The 20,065-nt window shown below is 49.9% G+C and overlaps 1 pseudogene; it reads left to right on the top strand.

The window, feature by feature from the left end:
• Nucleotides 1-558: 558 nt before the first annotated feature.
• Nucleotides 559-20,065, top strand: part of LOC136112661 (dynein axonemal heavy chain 9-like) — a 52,893-nt pseudogene continuing 33,386 nt past the window's right edge.

Raw genomic sequence — 20,065 nt, 5'->3', positions numbered from 1 at the left:
CACAACCCCATGCTGCCGGGTCAGTAAAAGTGCTGATAAAGGCAAAGCTCCTGTTTGGTGGGCTGCAGCTGGGACCTGGGGGACCCTCACCACCAGTGTATCCCAGGGGGTACCAGCAGACCTTCCCTTGCAGCACACTGAGCTCAGCCCAGCCCTGGCAGGCTCAAAGGGCAGCCTGACGGCTGTGCCCATGGGCAGGGACATGGGGACCAAGCACCGGGGACAGTTGTGAGGGCAAGGGACAGCAGCCCATGGGGCCATCTCCAGTTGCGGGCTTGAAAGGCTGGGAGAGCCTGGGGATGGGGCTGCTCACTTTGCCTACTGGCTTCCACCCTCCTTGGCTGCTTGGATTTGGGGAAAAGGGTGTTCTGCTGTATAAAGTGGGCCTGTAGAGATGCCCATTCATCATCAGCTGCCTCTATTTCACATGGGAACTGCTTGAGACAGCAATGAATATGGGTCTCCAGGCTTGGCCAAGCACAGACCTCAGAGCCTGGTGGCCCGTCCGTCTCCTGCTGCACTTTTTTCTCCATTGGTCTTCCGTGACTCCCGCTGTAGGTGATCGTGCCCATCCTAACGAACAAGAAGAACCATCAGGGCTGGCCACAAGTGGTGTCACAAGACATCGTGCGTCATGTCCACAACCTCAAAAGTACCATTTTCACAGTTGTTGGCCAAGTAGACGGCAAGACCTTGCTGCCTCTCCCAGCTGGCTCAGAGGGAATTGAGGACATTGATCTGGAAAATGAGAAATCGTGAGTACCACCCCAAAATAACAGGTTCTGGAAGGTCCAGAGAAGCAGATGCGTTTGTACATCAAGTTGTCATCGTGTCTGGGCTGCGTGCGTGCCCCTGTGGAACCCCAGGAGATGTGTGGGTGCAGTGGAATGAATCACTCCTCAGACAGGACGTGGTGCGGGTGGGATTTTGTGAGAAGTTACTGCTTCCAAGGCAGTGGGGTGACCTGTCCTCAGCTTCCCAGCCCACTTGGTGGTGTTTCTTGCTGAATTAAGTGAGTTAATGACTGCAGGGATGTAGAATATTTTGAGGGAGAATGGTATGGGGAGAGAGAATCTTGCTGGATGTGTGAGTCTCCAGGTCAGATCCTGAACCTGAATGGATCTGATGTGACAATGACTGGCTGTGCAGAGAGGTGGCGACTGGCTCTTCATTTCCACCATTCACTTTATGAACAGTGTTGTTGCCCACACTGCTGCAGACATTCAGCCATTTTCTCCAGAGTGTAATTCCTATATTAAACCAGTGACAAAATCTTATGGGGTTTGATTGTTTTGTGGTTTTGAAATGTGAAACCCTGTAAAATCCAGCTGCCCACACGGCCATTGGAAGTAGATCCAACTGAGCAATGCACATCAACAAAGTTAATCACGTACTCTGTTTACTACAGCATGGAACGGATAGATAAATCTCTGGTGTATGCCATGGAGTCGGCCATCATAGACTGGAGCCACCAGATCCAGGAGGCACTGAAGAAAGAGTCTTCAGAGCCTCTCCTGCAAGGCAGCAATCCGAACCCGAAGGTGGAGCTGGAGTTCTGGAAGAACAGGTACCCAGAGCAGCCTGGCCAGTGCATGGTGCCCTGTGGTGCTGGTTTTGTGTAGAGGGAGAGTGCTGGTGGTGGAGCTGCTAATTCCATGAGTTGAGAAGAACAGGCCACCTGGGGTTCATGTAGGCTTCAACTAAGGAAAATTGCTCCCGCACAGAAAATCATCATGATCTGCAAAGTGCCTGGGAGGTCACTGGGCAGCTGGCTGTGTTTTAACTTAGCCCCACCACAGGGGCTACACCTCAAGGGACTTTTTTCAGAAATGCCCTTTACAGGATCCCAGGCTGGTTGGGCTGAAGGGCCCTCTGCAGATCCCCCAGTCCAAGCCCTGCTCACGCAGGGTCACAGAGCAGATCACACAGGTGGGTCCAGGCGGGTTCGAATGTCTCAGAGAAGGAGACTCCACACCCGCTCTGGGCACTCTTTCGTCACTGTTCACTAGGAGCCATCCACAGGAGTAATTGCTGATGGACACCTGCTGGGGGCTGTCTGGAAATGGTGCATCTCAGCTGGCTGCTGTTCATCTGTCAGGGCCAGAGGGGCTTTAGATGCTCAGGAGCCTGGGAGTGGTATTTCCTCCTGCCCTTTGAAAACCTTTGTGCTGTACTGGTTCAGGCTGACTCGGGGCAAAGCCCTGCTGGCTGGAGAGCTGTTGCTAATGCCTGCAGAAACACGATGGCTTTTTTTCAGCGATGTTCTGTCAGTAGCAGAGCTGCTGTCATGCTGAACTCAGCACTTTCTGTCCTGTAGGGTTTGTCTGTGCCTCATGCAGCTTTCTCCCATTTCCACAGTCCATGTGTAGCTGGAGGAAGCCCTGAATCAGGCCCAGGGGAAACAGATGATGTTGGGGGACAGCTGATGGCCCAGTGTAGGTGGGTAACATGGCCACCAGCATCCTGGTGTGCATCAAGAACAGTGTGGCCAGCAGGCCCAGGGCAATGACTGTCCCACTGTACTCAGCGCTGGGGAAGCCAAACCTCAAATCAGTTTTGGGCCCCTCAGGCCAAGAAAGACCTTGAGGTAGTGGAGTGAGTTGAGAGAAGGGAATAGAGCTGGTGAGGGGCTGGAGCACAAGTGTGATGGGAGTGGCTGAGGGACCTGGGGGGTTCAGCTGGAGAACAGGAGCTGAGGGGAGACCTTCTGATCTCTGCACTGCCTGAAAGGAGCTTGGAGCCAGGGGGGGTCGGGCTCTGCTCCCCAGGAACAAGCGCCAGGAGCAGAGGAAACGGCCTCAAGTTGCGCCAGGGGAGGCTGAGGTTGGATATTAGGAAACATTTCTTCCTAGAAGGGGTTGTGAAGCATTGGAACAGGCTGCCCAGGGCAGTGGTGGAGTCACCATTCCTGGAGGGGTTGAACAGTCACAGAGATGACATTCTCAGGGACACGGGGCAGTGCCAGGGGTTAGGTTATGGTTGGACTCGATGATCTTGAGGGTCTCTTCCAACCAACTGATTCTGTGATTCTGTGTCTCGGTTGCTGTAGGTGTGATGACCTGGAATGCATTTACAACCAGCTGACAACGAGGAAGGTCAGGAACATGATGGAGCTGCTGGAGAGAGTTGAGAGCAGCTACATCCCAGCCTTCAAAACCATGCTAATGGATGTTGAGGCAGGTGAGATGCTGGGGCAACTTTACCACAGTGCTGGCTTCTGGCCTTTCTTCATGGCCTGGTGTGACTGATTTCAAGCCAAATCTTTCTAGTTTGTGAATTGAGACTGGGCTGCTTGTGCTTGAGTCTAGGCTTTTGTTTCCAGGCTGGGACAAGCTCCATCGCTGGTCTGTTGAGCCAGACTCTTGCCAAAGTTCAGGGTGAATGGGTTTGGGAATTTATTCTGCTGTAATAAAGTGTTTGCATTACTCTAACAGGACTCACCTCAACTTCCACCAGCTCCTCTGGTGTTATTATGCAGGAATGGGAGTTCAGACTAAGAGGACAGATCTTGTACCTAAGACTGCTTTGTTAGAGCGCTGCTTCTCAGGCTTTGGCCACTGCAGCCCGAATTTCCTTGCTTTGCTTTGCTTAGGGGAGTTGAGCGCAGCCCAAGGAAATATTGCAAATCCCTGTCTGTAGTGAAAAACAGTGTAGTCCTGCTGGTCTGTCCCTGCAGACCAACACAGCTGGACATCCATGTCCAACCCAGCTGCTCTCTGGCACAATGAAACCATCCAGACTGTGTTAGCTGTGCACGTGCTGGCAGAAAACACTGTTCTTCACCACTTCACGTGCAAACATTGAATCTCTTAAGGATCTGTGTCACACTCTGCATTGTGCAGTTTAAATGGGCTGGAGAAACACCCCTTATATAAGGAGCCAAGGGTTCATTGTTAAACTAATTAATACTTTAAGGGTTTAATCAAAATACAACAAATATTTGGTTTTAATCCGGCTACAGCGATACTAACCCTAATTGGATAATTTGGACTATAATTGTTAATTTCCATTACAGCGCAGTTCAGATTTGTGTGCACCTGCTTTTAAGTCTCTGCCCCTTTCCCTGGCATTGTACTGGTGTGGCTGCTGTTGGTGGATTTGCTGGGAGGGTGATGCTGATAGTGGGAGTCTCTTCTTCCTTGGTCTTGGGCCTTAGGGGTTATTTTTGCATGCATTCAAGCACTTCTGTCACTTCTTGTTGGTCCGCAGGTTTAATTGCACAACGATCTGGTTTTATTAATGCTTGCGCTCTGGGGTAATTCTTCAGGGTAAAACCACACAGCTGTACAGAGCTAAGCTAAAGCTTTCGACGAGTCAGACATCAGTTGCTTTACTGTTGACAGGTTTTCTATTACAGTCAGGACTAGTGGGGCCGTCGTCATCTGCCCACTGGACAAGGAGTTGCTTGAGCCAAAACTGAGCTAAAAAGGGCTCAGGCCAAGGCTGTACAGCCTGTCGTGCTGTACAGCAAGGCCATGGCTCACAGCCATGGCAGCACTGTATTTTTGGTGCTGTTGGGCAAATTCCGTGTGACTTTTTAGCAGTTGTGGACTCAGGCTCTCCACGAAGCCCTGTCCCAGCTCCCTGTCCCCTGCCATCACATCAGCTTATTTCTGTTCTGGTTACTGCCGCAGGTGAGTGATGTTCACGAGTGAGTGACCTGCAGCACACAGGTGGCTGAGGGTGCTCAGTGCTTGTCAGGACAGTTTCTTTTCCCAGGCACTTTTCCATGTGGTGAGGCCAGCACCTAGCTGGGAACCCAGCACACCGCAGCTGGGTGGTTCTTACCGCTTCTCACGTCTCTCAACACAGCTTTGACTGAAGCTCAGGACGTTCACCTGCACCTGACACCCCTCAAGCGCCGCTTGGAAGACGTAGAGAGGGTTGAGTTCAGCGAGGTGAAGCCTTTCCTGCTCCCCCTGCTCCACGTGGTGTGTTTGATCTGGGTCACCTCCAAGCACTACAACATGCCCGTGCGGATAGTGGTGCTGCTCCAGGAGATCTGCAACCTTCTCATTGAGCAGGTCTGTGGCTGTGATGCCTGTGTTTGCAGTCCCCTGTGTCCCCTCTCCCCTTCTTCCTATTGTCCTTCCCTGGAAAAGTGATTCTTTAGGCAACATTTAACTTAATAAACAGGTTCAAATGTGTTCAACACAAGAAGTCCTTGTTTTCCATGATGGCATTAGTGACCTCTCAGGTGTGATTTTGCTCTTCCAGGCCCTGGTGTACCTGTCTCCAGAAGACCTTCTGAAAGGGGACATGGAGGAGAGCCTGGGCAAGGTGCGAATGGTGCTCGGTATCCTGAACATGTTCAAAGAGGCATTTGAGGAGAGAAGGGAAAAACTGCACATGTATTATGAACCAGGCCAAGAAGTGAGGGAGTGGGACTTCAGCTCCACGATGGTGTTTGCGAGGCTGGACACCTTCCTGAAGAGACTGGAGATGGTGGAGGTGAGACTCTGGTCTTGAAAAACATTGCAAACCGTCAGGAGAACTCTGTAGCCAGGAGATCACTTGCTGGCATCTTTCCTTTCTATAGCTTCACCTGATACCAGGGAATGGGGCCACTCTTTTGCTGTTAGGTCTCCTGTTACAGCGAGTCTAAGACTGTGTTTTACTATGTCCTGCTCAGTGCATATGTAAGCTGGTCAGGTTGATAGGTGTGTTTTTTGCTCTCAGGAGTCCCGTTGGACTCCTTGCTCCTGTTGGGGCAAGAAAAGGAGGATTACTGGAGGTGTGGTTTGCACAGCTGTAAATAAAGCAATGTAATCTCCCAGGTCTCCTGGTGCCATCAGAGACAGATTTAGGTTATGGTTGGACTCAATGATCTTAAGGGTCTCCTCCAACTGAAATGGTTCTATGATTCTATGACACCCTAGAGCTGGGTCCTGCCTGTCTTGGAGAGGCCAGATGGCAGGATCCCCTTGGCTGTGCCACGTGGGCCTGGGGAGGAGCAGGGACACGTTCCTCACCAGGTTGTCCCTTCGCATCCTCATAGTCCATCAAACTGGGGTGCTGTGGCTCAGGGGTGTCCCTGTTTGCCAGATCTGTCACCTGAGGCAGGGACATTGGGGTGTCATCCCTGAGCTCCCAGTGTGGCCAAGGGCTCCTTGAGCCACAGGAGATGTTCTGCAGAGAGCAGGTCTGAGTGTGAATGTGGGAGCTCCCTATGCTCTCCTTACCACATGGCTGTGTCTGGAGACCACAGACATACAGACACCATATGTACCTGTTATACAGACACTGTATATACCTCTTATACAGATACTGTATGTACCTCTTGTACAGACCTTGCATGTACCTGTTATCTCTCACGTGGCTAACCACACACATTCATCTGCTCTCCACACACATCCCAAATGAATTTCTTTGTTGATTGTTGCTGCGTTCTCAGTGTGTAGGGTTGGATGGCCAGTGTACAGGTTGCTGGTGTTTGCAGTTTTACTGCTTTAAATGTGCCATATACTTTTATGTGTTCCTTAATTAACTATGTTGAAAACTGTCATGGCTGGTGCCTATTTTAAAAGTATTCATAATGATGGTTTCCAGTAGGGTTTGATGTGAAATAAACCAAATTATGCTGGTCAGTGTAGAGAGGAATATAAATAGACACAGGAATAACTGCAGGTTATCATGAGGACAGTGTTGGTGACAGGTTTACTGGGACCCTGTAAAGGCTCTGGGGCACTGACTGCTGGGATTCCATGGATGCCATGGGCACACTGTGGATATGGGCTGCAGACAAAAGCCAGTGGGGAGGTTTTGAGCTGGGGCACTGTGCGTTTTGACCAGTGTCTGTTTCCTCCTTCCGTGGCTGTCCCACACTCCAGGGACAGTAGAAGCTGCAGTATCTGGAGTCAGAGGGAGAGCCTGCGGAGTGAGCTGTAAAACAATAATTAAAAGCATAGTGCACACCAGCCTGTTAATGAGGAAAACTGCTGCATCTCTCTCCGTCTCAATTTCCCCTCATCACTTCATTTCAAGCAACCTTGCAAGACAAAGCAAGGGACAACTGGTATTTCCACATTATTTTTTTGCCTTACTAGGTATTTGTTCAAGCGGATGTGCTGGTGTGTCGAAGTGAATATGAATGCATATGTGCATTTGTTTTCGAATTTTCATAAAAGCTGCAGTTACACTGGTGCATGGGTAGCCCGTGAGCACGTGAAGAGGGAAGGATCCCTTTCCTTTGGTTCGTTGCACTGTTTCATATTACGTGTCTGTGGTAAAACCTGCTGCCCTGCTCGGGTGGCCCCAGGACAAGTGCAAGCAGAGAGTGGCCACCAGTACATTCCTGTGCACATTTCTCCTGGTCCTCTGAGACAATGGATGTTCAACCAGCCCTTACTTGGCCCTACCTAGGGAGACAGATGAGGTGGGATGGCAGCAGAGCTGCCCAGTGCTGCCACCACCACTGGGGGAGCGGGACATTTTCCCAAGAGGTGACACTGCCAGGCTGCAGAGGATGGGAAGGGAAGGGAAGGACCCGTGTGCCACCTCAGCAGAGAGGGCCAGCGGGGCAGGTGCTGCAACACCCACTTGGACACGTGGAGGTTTGACTGCGCAGGAGCTTTGGACAGTTTGGGTGCCTGTAAACATTAGAAATCTGTCCTTGGTTAATACCTATAAAATTGGGATTCTTAGCTATGCTGGATGACATATAAGAGTCTCATATCCTGCTTTGGATCTGTCCTTTAAATACACTTAAAAGCGATTTTACAGTTGTCATGGTATTTCTAGTGGCTGCAGCAGGTCTCACTGGGCAGGGACGTGTTATGAGCAGCCACTGATGCTCAGGACAGGCAGATCAGGCTCCCCCCTTCCCATCCCTGCCACCCAGCCTGAGCACCAGCGCTGTGCTTGGGAAGGTCCCTCAGCAAGTGCAACTCTGTCGTGACAACTGTTGTCATCTTCTTTTGTCAACATCATGACCTGTGTCTCCCTCCGTTGACTTTGAAGGATCTCCTGGCAACTTCCTTGGACTTGATGAAGCTGGAGAAAATTGAATTCAGTGGGATTAAAGGGAAGACCCTGGGCCAGCAGGTCCTGGACATGTATGAGGAATTCCAGGAGGCATACAAGGTGTTTTCAGAGCGAACCTATGACTGTCTTGACCTGACCAACACGGTAGGTGGGACCAGTTTGCGGGAACATCAGGAACATGTGCATGTTTCCAAAGCAGCAGTTTCCTGCTATCTTCTTCCCAGCTCTTTCCTCCTTTCATTATGATCTGATCTGGTACTGGAGGGAACAGGGAGCCGCTGGCCTTTCCTGCAGAGATTTGGGACTTCTTGCACGTCTATATCTAACATATCTTGCTAGATCAGCACCTTAGATCAGTGCAGCTGGGAAACTGGGATTTCCATGAGTTATGCACAAGCTTTTGCTGTACATGGTGCTTGCTGAGGTATAAGAGCTATACCAACACCCACATCTCTTTGCTTTCCTGCTCTTGGTATTTACCATGTTTCCCCAAAAATAAGACCTACCCCAAAAACAAGCTATAGCATGATTTTTCAGGATGCTTGAAATATGAACCCTATTCAAAAAATTAGCCCTAGTTACAGTTCATAAAAAAGTCAATTTAAATAGGGTCCAGGCAGCTATACATGTAAAAAAGTAAGCATCTTTTGCAGCAAAAATTAATATAAGACTCTGTCTTAGTTTTGGAAAAACAAGGTAGTTTGCCTGATGAGGGCCAACTCAGATCATCTCTGGGATGTGTTCGCTCCTGCCTAGATGAACACATGGCATCTGGGGCTCTCAGAATTCAAGGATGCTCTATTTTATTATCAGTAGTGCTTTAATTAAAGGAATATTCCCAGCCCTCTGGGACCTGCCTGGTGTGGGGATGGGTGGCTCGTGCTTTGCTTCCTGCAGCTCCCAGTACATCTCTGCAGGGGGTGGCACGTCCCCAGTGTTTCTTGCTGGAAAGCTGCTTGCTCCATAGCACCCCTCCTTCAGCAGGGCAGGCACAGAGGAGAGGTGACAGTGGCTCTGCAGGAGGTGGCTTGGGTTTGGTGACCCCATGGCCATTTGTGTGACTCTGAGTCATGTTTGTTCTTTCAGTGCTCTAGTTTTGCACCCTCTGCCACTGCTGGAGCCGTTTTTTTTAGCTAAAACATGGCATCTGGATCTGCTGGAGCTCAGCAGTAGCAATAGTAAAAGCTATTTCCTTGCACTTTGTCCTTTGGAAAAGAGACACATGACCTCATTTTTAGTGGTTTTGTCCAAGCTAGAACAGAAGGACTGTCACGGACTGTCAAGTTCAGTCTTTGATTTGGACTCTTTTACGTGTAGGAAAACAAATAGAGATGTTACTCTTGAAGTTCAAAGGATTTATTACAATTGAAGCAAGAAAAGCAGTGCGAGAAGATGATGGAAATTACAGAAACCCAGTACTGTTGAGTTTGAAAAGGACCTCTGGAGATCACCCAGTCCACCTTCCCTGCTCAAAGCAGGCTCAGCTAGAGCAGGACTGTGACTGGTCAGGTGAAATATCTCCAAGATTACCTATGTCCAAGTGTGGAGACTCCACAGCCTCTCTGGGCAACCTGTGCGAGTGTTTTGAAACTGCCTCACTCACAACCAGCTCACCATGGAACCACAGGCTTGTTTTGACTTGAAAGTAGGTTGGATTTGGGACTCAGCAGGTGCATCCGTGGGTTTTCTGGATGATGGTGTGGTCTTCAGGCCAAGTGGTGGGGGAGAGGGTGTGGAAATAGTCCATCTTGCCTGTAGGCTGAAGATAGTGCCATGTGGGCTGTGGAAAGCCCTCAGGACCAAAGGGTCCCTCCCAGAGAAAGGGCCAACATCTCAGCCATGGGACAGCACAGAAATGTTCTCAAGCTTCGTGAGGACTTTGCCACGTTGCGATGGCTGAAGATTGGCCAGAGGAGTGGCTTAGTTCACGGTGAATAAGAGAGGGCATCTCTGGATCGAGGAGTTACAGGTACCTTCCTAGTGCCATCTTGCAGCCTCACAGCTTGTGTTTTGCCTTTGTGCAGGACTTTGAGCAGGATGCCTTTGGTTTCCAGCAGAAAGTAGAAGACATGGACCGTCGGCTGGGCACCATTTTCATCCAGGCTTTTGATGACGCCTCCAACTTGGACCACGCCTTCAAGGTTTGTTTATCGCTCCCTTGCTCTTCCCTAAAAGGGAAATCAGGGCACCCGGCTCGGTGAGAATCACGCTGAGGAGACCAGGCGGTGCTGGAGCCACAGGCACATGGGGCTGGTGTTTGCTGGTGGGACAGTGGGACTTGTAGCTTTTGGGCTGCTCTTGGTTTGGGATGCTCAGGCTGGTGGGTCCCTCACAAAGCTTTTGGATGCCAGGAGATATATTTGTGTCTCTCTCTGCAAGTTGGGGGAAATCATGCTTTTTCTAGGATTTCCTGGTGAGAATTGATATTGTTAGTATCAATTTGTTAATATTATTAATACATGGGTCTGTTTCAGTTTTGGAAACAGGTTTTCTAGAAACAAAGCTGGTTTATTTATCAATTAATCTATCTTGCAGAAATAATAAATGGTATTTTTTTAAAAAAATCAATATAAGCATTTGTAGAAAAGCCTTTAGCAAGTGACAGTGTTTATCTTTGTAAGTTTTTTGAAAAAAATAGAAAATCTTGAAGCATTTGAAGAACAACAGTTGGAATGTGGTCCAACCCCAGAGAAAGTCGGAGAGGCCCCGTAACAAAGGGAGCAAATTTCCTTTTTCCAAAGTGCCCATCGGTGCGGACAGTATTGAAGCCTCTGGGCTGGGGAGGAAGGTCCCAGCTGATCTCTCTGCAGGAGTCGGGGTTGTAAATTTTTCCCCTCTTCTTTTCCTGCGTGTTCACCCCAACAGCTGCTGGACATGTTCGGGAGCCTTTTGGAGCGACCGGTAGTCGCTGCAGATGCTGCTGGCAAATACTCCGTCCTCATCAGCATGTTCAGCAGGGCCCTGGACCACGCCAGGCTGATCTACTCCCGGCACATCCAGGCAGAGCTGAAGCTCGGTAGGTAGAACGTGCTGAGTAAAATGGGTTTTGCAGGGAGTTTGATTGAGATTAATTTGGGGGGGAAATGATTTATTTTTCTAAGGAACCCAAAACTTTACAAATTGCAGATGTTTTCAGCCTCTGTAGCTCCTAGTGGCAATGGAAATGCCTGGGAAAGCTCTGTTCTTAGTATTAAAGCGAATAATTGGTTAGGAGTAAAAATACCCTTTTTCAAATGTGTATGCATGATATGTGACTGGGAATGGAGACACATGCTGAGCTTTTCTCCCAGCGAGGCTGTGACAGGAGGTTTCTCTCCACGTTTGTGTGCTGCCTCCAACACCCCATGGGACCTGCAAACCCACTCATGTGCTCCTCAGAATGAATTTATTTTGTTTCCCTTACAATGCTTAAAATGCAAAGTATGCGAGTGGGACTTTGTAACCAAGGGTTTAATCAGCCTTTTCCAAGTTTATTATTCCCCGTGACTGTTGGCACAGGGGGGAATGGGTGGATTTCTATCAGATTATGAGGATTCAAGTGTGTCATTTTGAACAATAACCTATTTACTTGCCTCAGAAAGATCATACTGGAACGAGACAAGTCCTGGACTGGAGAGAATCATGGAGAGAATCATTTGCTGTGAATTTGTGGTTATTGTTCTGTGGCTGTTAGATAAGACGGACAGAAGTAACTCCTGGTCAGAAATCCCTATGTCAGTGTTTGTGAGGGGCGGGGAATGTGTCCCAGGCAAGGGACACCTCACATCAGCTCAGGTTTGGACATAGTCTGGGCTTCTCGTTCGATCTCAGCTCCTTATTCAAGATCCAGAGGCACTCGCCTTGGTCACAGACCTACATCAGTGTGGCAGATGTTGGATTTAAGGAAGGAAGCTGGGAAATCAGAGCAGTTTTCTGCAAATGCGGTTCTGTTGTTGCATCTTTGGGGTTACAAGTGCAGTGTTCAGTCAAATGCTGTTCCAATGTGCCCTCCCCAGGATCCCCCCTGTGCACAAGAACATGCCGCCGGTGGCTGGAGCGCTGCGCTGGGCGCAGGAGCTGCGAGCGCGAATCCAGGTGCCGTTTGATCACTTCAGGCACATCCCACATCTGTGCGTGTCTGTTCCAGCTAAGTTGCTTTATGACCACCTTGCTATCTTCTCTGTAATCAATCTGATTTTCTTTCTGTGGTGAACATTATCCCATGGTTATAGCTGAAATAATTCTTAGTCAAAGAGGTGTGAAGTGGTTGCACTGGTGCTTTTCAGCTTCCTTGTGATCATTATTTTTTTTAAGAAACTCATTAACTGGATTTGTTTTGAAGCGATTAAGAGGCACAGTGGGCTATTCAGCTTTCAGACATAGTTCCCGGGTTGCAATTGAAAGAGGTATCAGAACCTTTCCTGCTGCAATCCCACTCAGCATGTTCTCCAGGACCTCCTCAGCTGCAAGTCCTGGTTCTGGCATCATCCAAACTGTGAATAGCAGAGAAGTGCTGGGCTGGACTCAGCTGAGATGGGTCGATGGAGCTGGGTTTGCATGTTGGGGAGCAGACGAGCATTTTGTTGGGCAGAAGAAAACTTTCTCAGCGTTAAACAAAGGAGCCATCTCCCAAGATCAAGGAAAGAAACCAATGCTGGTATATTTATCACCCAAATGCTTGTTATAACGGATGGTGTCAGGGAAGTATGGCCTCATACTCACAGCTGGCACCACATGAGACAACGTTTAAGAGCTCTGTAAGCAAGGCAGTGTTGGACTTATGACAACTGAGGATGTTCTAGGGACTGCACCTGGTAGCTCACAGGAATGGCTTCACGTGTGCTGGTCAGGATTCTGTGTAAATGGATCCACTTTTTTAATGTACTTGACCAAAATAACTTGACCGTCACTGTACCATGTTTGTAACCTTCTCTCACTGTATCTTGCCATTAAGTGTCTTTAAGTGCACAGTTATTCTGCAGCAGCAAAGACATTGGTGCAATGAAACAAACTCTTGGGCTGTTCCCAGCACAGAGCCCAAGTTATCATGTCTGATTTGAACCTAAATGGCAAATTTTTGTCCACCATGAAGGACCCAGATCTGCATTTCACACTGATTTTCTGTCCTCTGTTTAGAGTAGTTAATAACATGCTCTGCAACGGTGGTGACATGATGCTGTTGAAAGGGAAAAAGGATTAAAAAGGAGAAACAAAAGTGGTTTTGCTGGGATTTACTTGGATTTGCTCAGAGGACTTGTTTACTTCCAGCAGGTTTCTCAGCACTTGCCCAGCGGTGACTGCTCAGGCGCTCCTTTTTTCCAGCTTTTGGTTAAGTTAATTCAAGTTTTGTCAATATGTCCTCCAAAATCAACAACCATCTTGAGGAAAACTTGGATACTGTAGATGAAACAGTGGGGAAAAGACAGCATGATAAGAATTCCTCTGGCCTGCTGTTCCCTGGGCTGTACAGCCCTGGCAGCGTGGCCAGGGCTCTGCCTCCCGCACTCTGGGACACCTTTGCTCTTCGGTTTGAGGGGCATGAATTGGGCACCGCCAAGAGCTTCATCTGCCGGGAGCCACACTCTGCTTCTTTCTGTGCCTCTTTGACCTCAGAAAGTGGTGGCTGGTGAGCAGAGGTTGCCCTGCTCTGTGCAAACACCGGAGCATTGAGTATGTTACGGAGACCAGTGTTCCTCCAGCAGCTCTGGGCCCTTGTTCTTCCCCCAGGACGTGGTTCTCATTTGCCAGTTGCCATGCAAACACCCGCAAAAGGGCGCACTGGGGCTTGGAGAGCTTTTGTGCAGTGAAATGGTTTTGGGCGATATGGTGGGGTTGGAATGTAAGATCCCCAGCCAGGCTCTGCCTGCAAGGTGGTGGGTGGTTTTGGGAAGGGGTAAATAGAGACTGCAGCCTCACAGGGCTAAGTGTAACGCTGAGCTTGTCTGTTGTGCCACCAGCTGCTTGGACTCTGCTGAAGGAAGAAGGGTGGTAGAGAAGTATGAAGAAATGATCCAGCTGCTCGACAGGTAAGTGGTGGCTCAGGCATGACTGTAACTATATGAAAAAAAGCCAAACCTTATAGAATCATAGAATTGTTTTGGTTGGAAGAGACCCTCATGTCCATCCATTAACACAACCCTGGCACTGCCCCGTGTCCCTGAGAACCTCGTCTCCACGTCTGTCCACCCCTCCAGGGATGATGACTCCACCACTGCCCTCGCAGCCTGTTCCAATGCCCGACAGCCCTTTGGGGAAGAAATGTTTCCTAATATCCAGTCTGAACCTCCCCTGGTGCAACTTGAGGCCATTTCCTTCTCCTTCTCTAAACCACCTTTCAGCACATTTGCAAGCCCAGGGCCTGAGAATGTCTCTTTCTAAGCCAGAAGGAATTTTGTGATGAGAGAGGAGGAGGAATCCTTTGCTACACACCACAGTCTTTCTGTGATATCTTGAAATGAGAAGTTTGCATGGGAGGGACAGGGGCTGTGCAGCCCAGCAGAAATGTTGGAACGAGATTCTTTTGGATGTAGGAGATGCTGTGGTAGAAAACCTGAGCTGACCAGAAGTCTCGATCCACTTGTGCCCATTCACAGTGTACTTACCGTGGCTGTAATGTGTGTATTCCACAAGTGGGAGTGGGATTCGTTGCACCTCACTTAATATCTTAATGTTTGATGCTAAAACTGAACTGATTGCTCTGAGCTTTTGAATGTTTGTCCCCAAATTTGAATCCTCTGCTAAGAATGGTACTTGGGGGATCTTTGTTTTCCTGACTTGATGCTGTCACTGGTTTTCAGGTGTTTGTCTTTGAAGCCAAGATCTTTATGGAGGTGGTGTGGGTGGGTTTTAAATATTCCTTGATGTTCTTCAGCCCTCAGAAGTGGACTTGGCTTTTATTTGGTTCTATGTCTTGGTGTGCGGGCTTGGCAGCTACGTGGTGGATGTTTTAATTTGTTTGTTTGTTTTTCGGCAGGTATCAGGAGAAGCTCTATGCAGACTGGTCCCAGACAGTCTCTGAAAAATCCCAGTACAACCTTACTCAACCGCTTATCCGGCGAGATCCAGAAACCAAACTGATCACAGTTAATTTTGATCCCCAGGTAAGAACTAGCTTTCCTGTCTGCTGGAGGGCACGTCTCCAAGCTGTGCCCCACCGTGCATGGCAAGTCTGGTGGGATCGCTACTAGATCTGTTCTGCTGAGGTCCCTGGAGCATCTGTTACGGGTGACATGAATTAACCATCCCCTTTGTGGGCTCTGTCTCCTGGTAAAATATCAGGATTACAGTTTAAGCAGCGCAGATTGTAATTAAAGCCAGAAAGTCTGTGAGTAGCCGGATGTTAACTGGTGTCAACATCTCCAGAGCAGGTTGGTTTGACGCTGGTGTGGGGAGCGTAGGAGCATCATCCTACAGACGTGGGTTCGTGTTATGTTTACCTGAAATCTGAGCTTCCTGAAAGGGTATAAAAATCCCAGGAAAGGTTTGTTTTGTTACTTCAGTGTTGTGGCTGTTGGATTTCCTTAATTGTGGTGCAGGAGGCTTCCAGTAGGTCTCTGTTCCCTAGGGCTGCCCTCTCCAGCACAGGGAGGCCTGACCATCCCCCTGCCCAAAGCAGAGGCAGGGTCCAAGCCAGCAGAGTGCAGAGGTGGATTCAAAGGTTCTGGGGCCTGATGAGAGCTGGGGCCTCTCAAATGTGAAATGCCATTTGCTGCGGAGGTGCTGAATCTCAGGGGCCTGGGAAAACATCAAACACTTCCCCCTTTCCCTGGGACTTGCTGCTGTTAGAGAAAAGTGTTGAGGTTCCAGAGCTCATTCCAGCTTGGCTCTCAGACAAAGGATTTGTCCAGCTCCTTGGAATCTCCTTGCTAAGGTGGGAAGCAAATGGCCCCAGGGCATGTTTTCCACCCTTCACCCTGGTGCCAGGGTTTGGAGCCTGTGACGTGCTGAGCGTGTTCTCAGCTCCAGTCTCTGAGTGCTTCTGCGCTGCTCTCAGCTTTCCATACTGAGGACTGCCTCATGTCCTCAGGTGCCTGCTTAGCAGCCCCTTCATGCCCTTCAGAGCAGATAGGAGCACCTCATTTTGCCTAAAGGGAGGATGTATTTGCAACCCTTCAACATTAAAGAATCTTCCAGAGCTCACCTTCCATGGAGGAGAGGGAAAGAGGGTAAGACATCCTTGACACCATGGTGGGGATGTCTCAGACATTCCAGTGCATAAAAGGGAGGGGAGTTTGGTTCTATCTCACTTGGCCTCCTGCTCCCTCAATCCCCTGCTTTTCCCTTCCTCCCATCCCATCCTCTTCCATCCACCTCCTCAAACTGCTCCCTTCACCCTTCTGCGCTCCATCTTTCTTTCCTCTTCTTGTCATTGTGGACATAGTCACTTTAATATTGTAGATACTCCTCACCCCTGCCATTGCCCATACAATATACTGAATTTCTGTCACCCAGCCAAAATGTGCAGTTTCAGGAGCATTTTCCCTCTCACAAGCCACTAAACTGAGCAAAGATTTTTTTTTTTTGTCTTAGAAGTGATATATTGCGTTGGAAGACCTTGCTGCTCCGTTTGTTGCAGGGACTCACTTCTACTTGGGTTTATAGTTTAATAACCCACTCAATCCCGTTCCATCACAACTCAAAGATGCTTTTGGTTGTGCCTCCTCCTGCAGGCACAGTATTGCTGAAAGACTGTATTGATGAGGATAGCTGAGAAGACCAGAGATCATCATGGCTTTTAGAGGCTGCACAGGGTTTGCTGGCTGGGTAGTTAACAGAGCTATATGTCTTTGATTGGGAAGCAAATCAGAGGCAAAGATCAATGGGAGGGAGATGGTCTGGACTAGGAGGTGTCCAGGCCCTTCTCAGAGCGTACTGCTTTGTGAATAAAACAGCAGGAACCCCCTAAGATCCCCAGAATTGACGGGAGGGTGTCTACCAGGTGAATGGGGAGGATTGTCTCACATTCAGCTCTCTGCCTTGTTTCTGCAGCTGGTGTCGGTGCTGAGGGAGCTGAGCTACCTGTCTGGCAGCCGGCTGGGAGCCATCCCACCCACGGCAGCAGAAATCTATTCCTCCAAGGAGTCATACCGGCAGCTGGCGGCCAACTTGGAGCTGATGGTGAACAGATACAACAAGGTCCTGAAGACAGTCCTGGAGGTCGAATACCCTCTCATACAGGAGCAGCTGTGGGATATTAACTTGAAGCTGAAGAAGGCAGAAGAAACACTCAACTGGAAGATGGAGGGTGAGCTAGCTCTGTGTTAGGGCAAAAGAGGCCGTACAGGATTTCACAGAATCCCAGCCTGGTGAGGGCTGAAGAGACCTCTGGAGATCTCCCAGTCCAACCCCCCTGCTCACGCAGGGTCACAGAGCAGATCACACAGGTGGGTCCAGGCGGGTTTCAATGTCTCAGAGAAGGAGACTCCACACCCGCTCTGGGCAGCCTGGGCCAGGCTCTGGCACCTCCCAGCAAACAAGTTTCTGCTCATGTTCAGATGGAGCCTCCTGTGTTTCAGTCTGTGCCCGTTGCCCCTCACCCTGGCGTTGGGCACCACTGAACAGAGTCTGGTCCATCCTCTGACAGCCACCCTGAGATATTGATCCCATTGATCAGATCCCTCTCAGCTTCTCTTCTCCAGCTCAACAGCCCCAGCTCTCTCAGCCTTTCCTCAGAAGAAAAATGCTCTAGACCCCTCAGCATCTTGGTAGCCACCGCTGGGCTCTCCCCAGTAATTCCTTGTCCTTCTTAAACTGGGGTGCCCAGAACTGGACACACCGCTCAGATGGGGCCTCACGAGTGCAGAGCAGAGGGGGAGGATTCACCTCCCTCGACCTGCTGGCCACACTCCTACTCACGCAGCCCAGGTACCATCAACCTTCTTGGCCACAGGGCACATTGCTCATGGTTAACCTGCTCACTTGGGTCTCATCAGATTCCTCCCATGTCCCCAGCCTCCATCACCTGGTTCCCAGTGACAGTTCACAGCAGGGCAGGGGACTCTCCAGCAGAGCCAGCACTGGGGAGACAAAGGGCAGCCCCCAGCCTGCCTGCTCCTTCCCATCTTACCTTGATCTGCTTGGGCTGGGGACAGGATCCTGATCCCTTCAGCTTCCCTCTGGGCTTTTGGGGAAGAGAGGCTGCCCTGTAAGCAGTGATGCTGAGGAAACGGCAAGATTGGGGTTTGTGAGAGCTGGCAAGGCTGGGGTTGAAGAGTCTGCTCCCTGCCCGTGCCAGCCCAAGTGACCCACTGTGTGGTCATGTCCCTGTGTCCCCAAGGCACTGCTTTCTCCCTGAGTTGTGCAGGGACTGGGACCCCTTGGCCCAGCCATCTGGCTTGGGACAGACTTCTCCCGGTGGGGGCCAGGGCCACCTCGTTATCCTTTCCAGCCAGATGAAATACTGTGGTTAGTGGTGAGGTTTGTGCACCGTGACTTTGGGATGATTTAACCAGTGTTCTTGCTTGATCAGTTTTAACTGCAAAGCAGAATGGAGGAAGACAATTTGTTTCCTCTTGGTGAAAGCAAACTGCTCGCTGTTGGAATATATATTTCTGTCATCAGGCTTGTGGTATGAACAGGAACAAGTGTCCTCCCTTGGGAACTTGCAAAGCAGAATTCCTCATGCTGAAAAACTCTTTCTCCATTGCACAACAAAGATGAAGGGACTTTCCTGCAGATGAAGTTCCCTGAATCTAAATGCAGCCCTCGCTGGTACCTTGGGCTGTCACAGCCTGTGTTTGTGGGGCTGTGGGTCCCTGCTCTAGTGACAGTGGCAGGAACACTCAGCCTGTTGTCCTTGTTCTCTCTCTGGTAGCAGATTAAATCTGGGTACGGGAAAGGGGGAAGTGTCAGACGTCCCCACGGTGCTGGTGCTCCTGGCAGAAAACAGAGGCTGCAGCTGTACCATGGATTGTTGGGGTAGGAGGGAGCTAGAAGTGACTCTTTTGGTTGAGGTGGTAAGTCTCTTGTGTTAATGATGGGTGAGAAATACATGAAACCGTGGGGGAAAAGTCTTATGGAGAGTGCACAAGAGCTTGGCCATGCAGCTCTGAAAAAAAGTAGTCAATCATCTCATTTTTTACCAGGTGTCTGGGATCACATCTCCATGGTGATGGATGATGTCCATGACCTCGAGCAGAGGATACAGAAAGCCAAAAACAATGTTGAGGAGATCCAGACCATCGTGGGATCGTGGGCGTCGCCCATATTTGTGAGAAGAGATTGTAAAAGAGAATCGCTGCTGAGCCTGGAGGACTGTCAGGACCGCCTGGAACGGCGTTACAGCCTTGTCCGAGAGTCAGGGCAGAGGATTCATCTGCTGGTGAAGGTGAGGGGGGACCTTCTCCAGGGGTTTGTTGACTCTTCATAGGCTCTGGGTGTCTCTCCGCTCTGGTGAAAATGTCCAGAGCTGCTTCACCTTAAAATTAACTCCCTTAACTCATTTGAAAAACTTACCTGTTGTTGATTAAGGAATACTTTGATGGGTGAGCTGGTACAGCTGAGTGTGCGGGGCTGCTGACCAGGCACCGAGTTTGGAGCAGGAGTGGGAGCCGATGCAGCCCAGTCTGGCTCCCAGTCCTGGTTCTTGTGAAGCCACTAGAGGGGAGTCGTGCATCAGGCTTTGGGATCCTGCTCAGAGGAAAAACTCCTCCGAAATATTCACCTTAAAATGGAGAGGCAGCTGGCTGTGGCTGACCTTTCTGCCTTAGGCTTGTTGTTCCTCTGTGGGAGCAGGAGGTGACGCTGTCAGTCCAGGGAGAAGCTGAGTAACAAGAAAAAAGCTGCTGTCTGAACCCTGGGTTTTTTCCAGTGGCTTTGCCAGAGCTGAGAGTCCTCTTTGCAGAGCAGGAGAAAGCCCAAATCTCTGCGCCTCACCTGCCCAGAGGTTTTAGCGTGTCAGGGACAGCACCTTGGCTGGAAGGCAGATGGATTTTAGGTCCAGCCCACTCCTGAGGGTCACCATCTGGCCTTGGACTCTGGAGAGACTGGGCTGACCCTCTCTGGGACACTGAGCCCTTGTTGCTCACCTTACTTCACTGTCTGCACTCAGCCTTGGGCTTCTGACCCACTTCTGTACCCTCTGAACCCACGGCGAGGATTTTAC

This window comes from Patagioenas fasciata, chromosome 30 (genome assembly GCF_037038585.1).
Source record: "Patagioenas fasciata isolate bPatFas1 chromosome 30, bPatFas1.hap1, whole genome shotgun sequence".
In the NCBI taxonomy this organism is placed as follows: domain Eukaryota; kingdom Metazoa; phylum Chordata; class Aves; order Columbiformes; family Columbidae; genus Patagioenas; species Patagioenas fasciata.
Note: the sequence above shows the minus strand (reverse complement) of the source record. Positions and strands in the feature narration are given on the sequence as shown.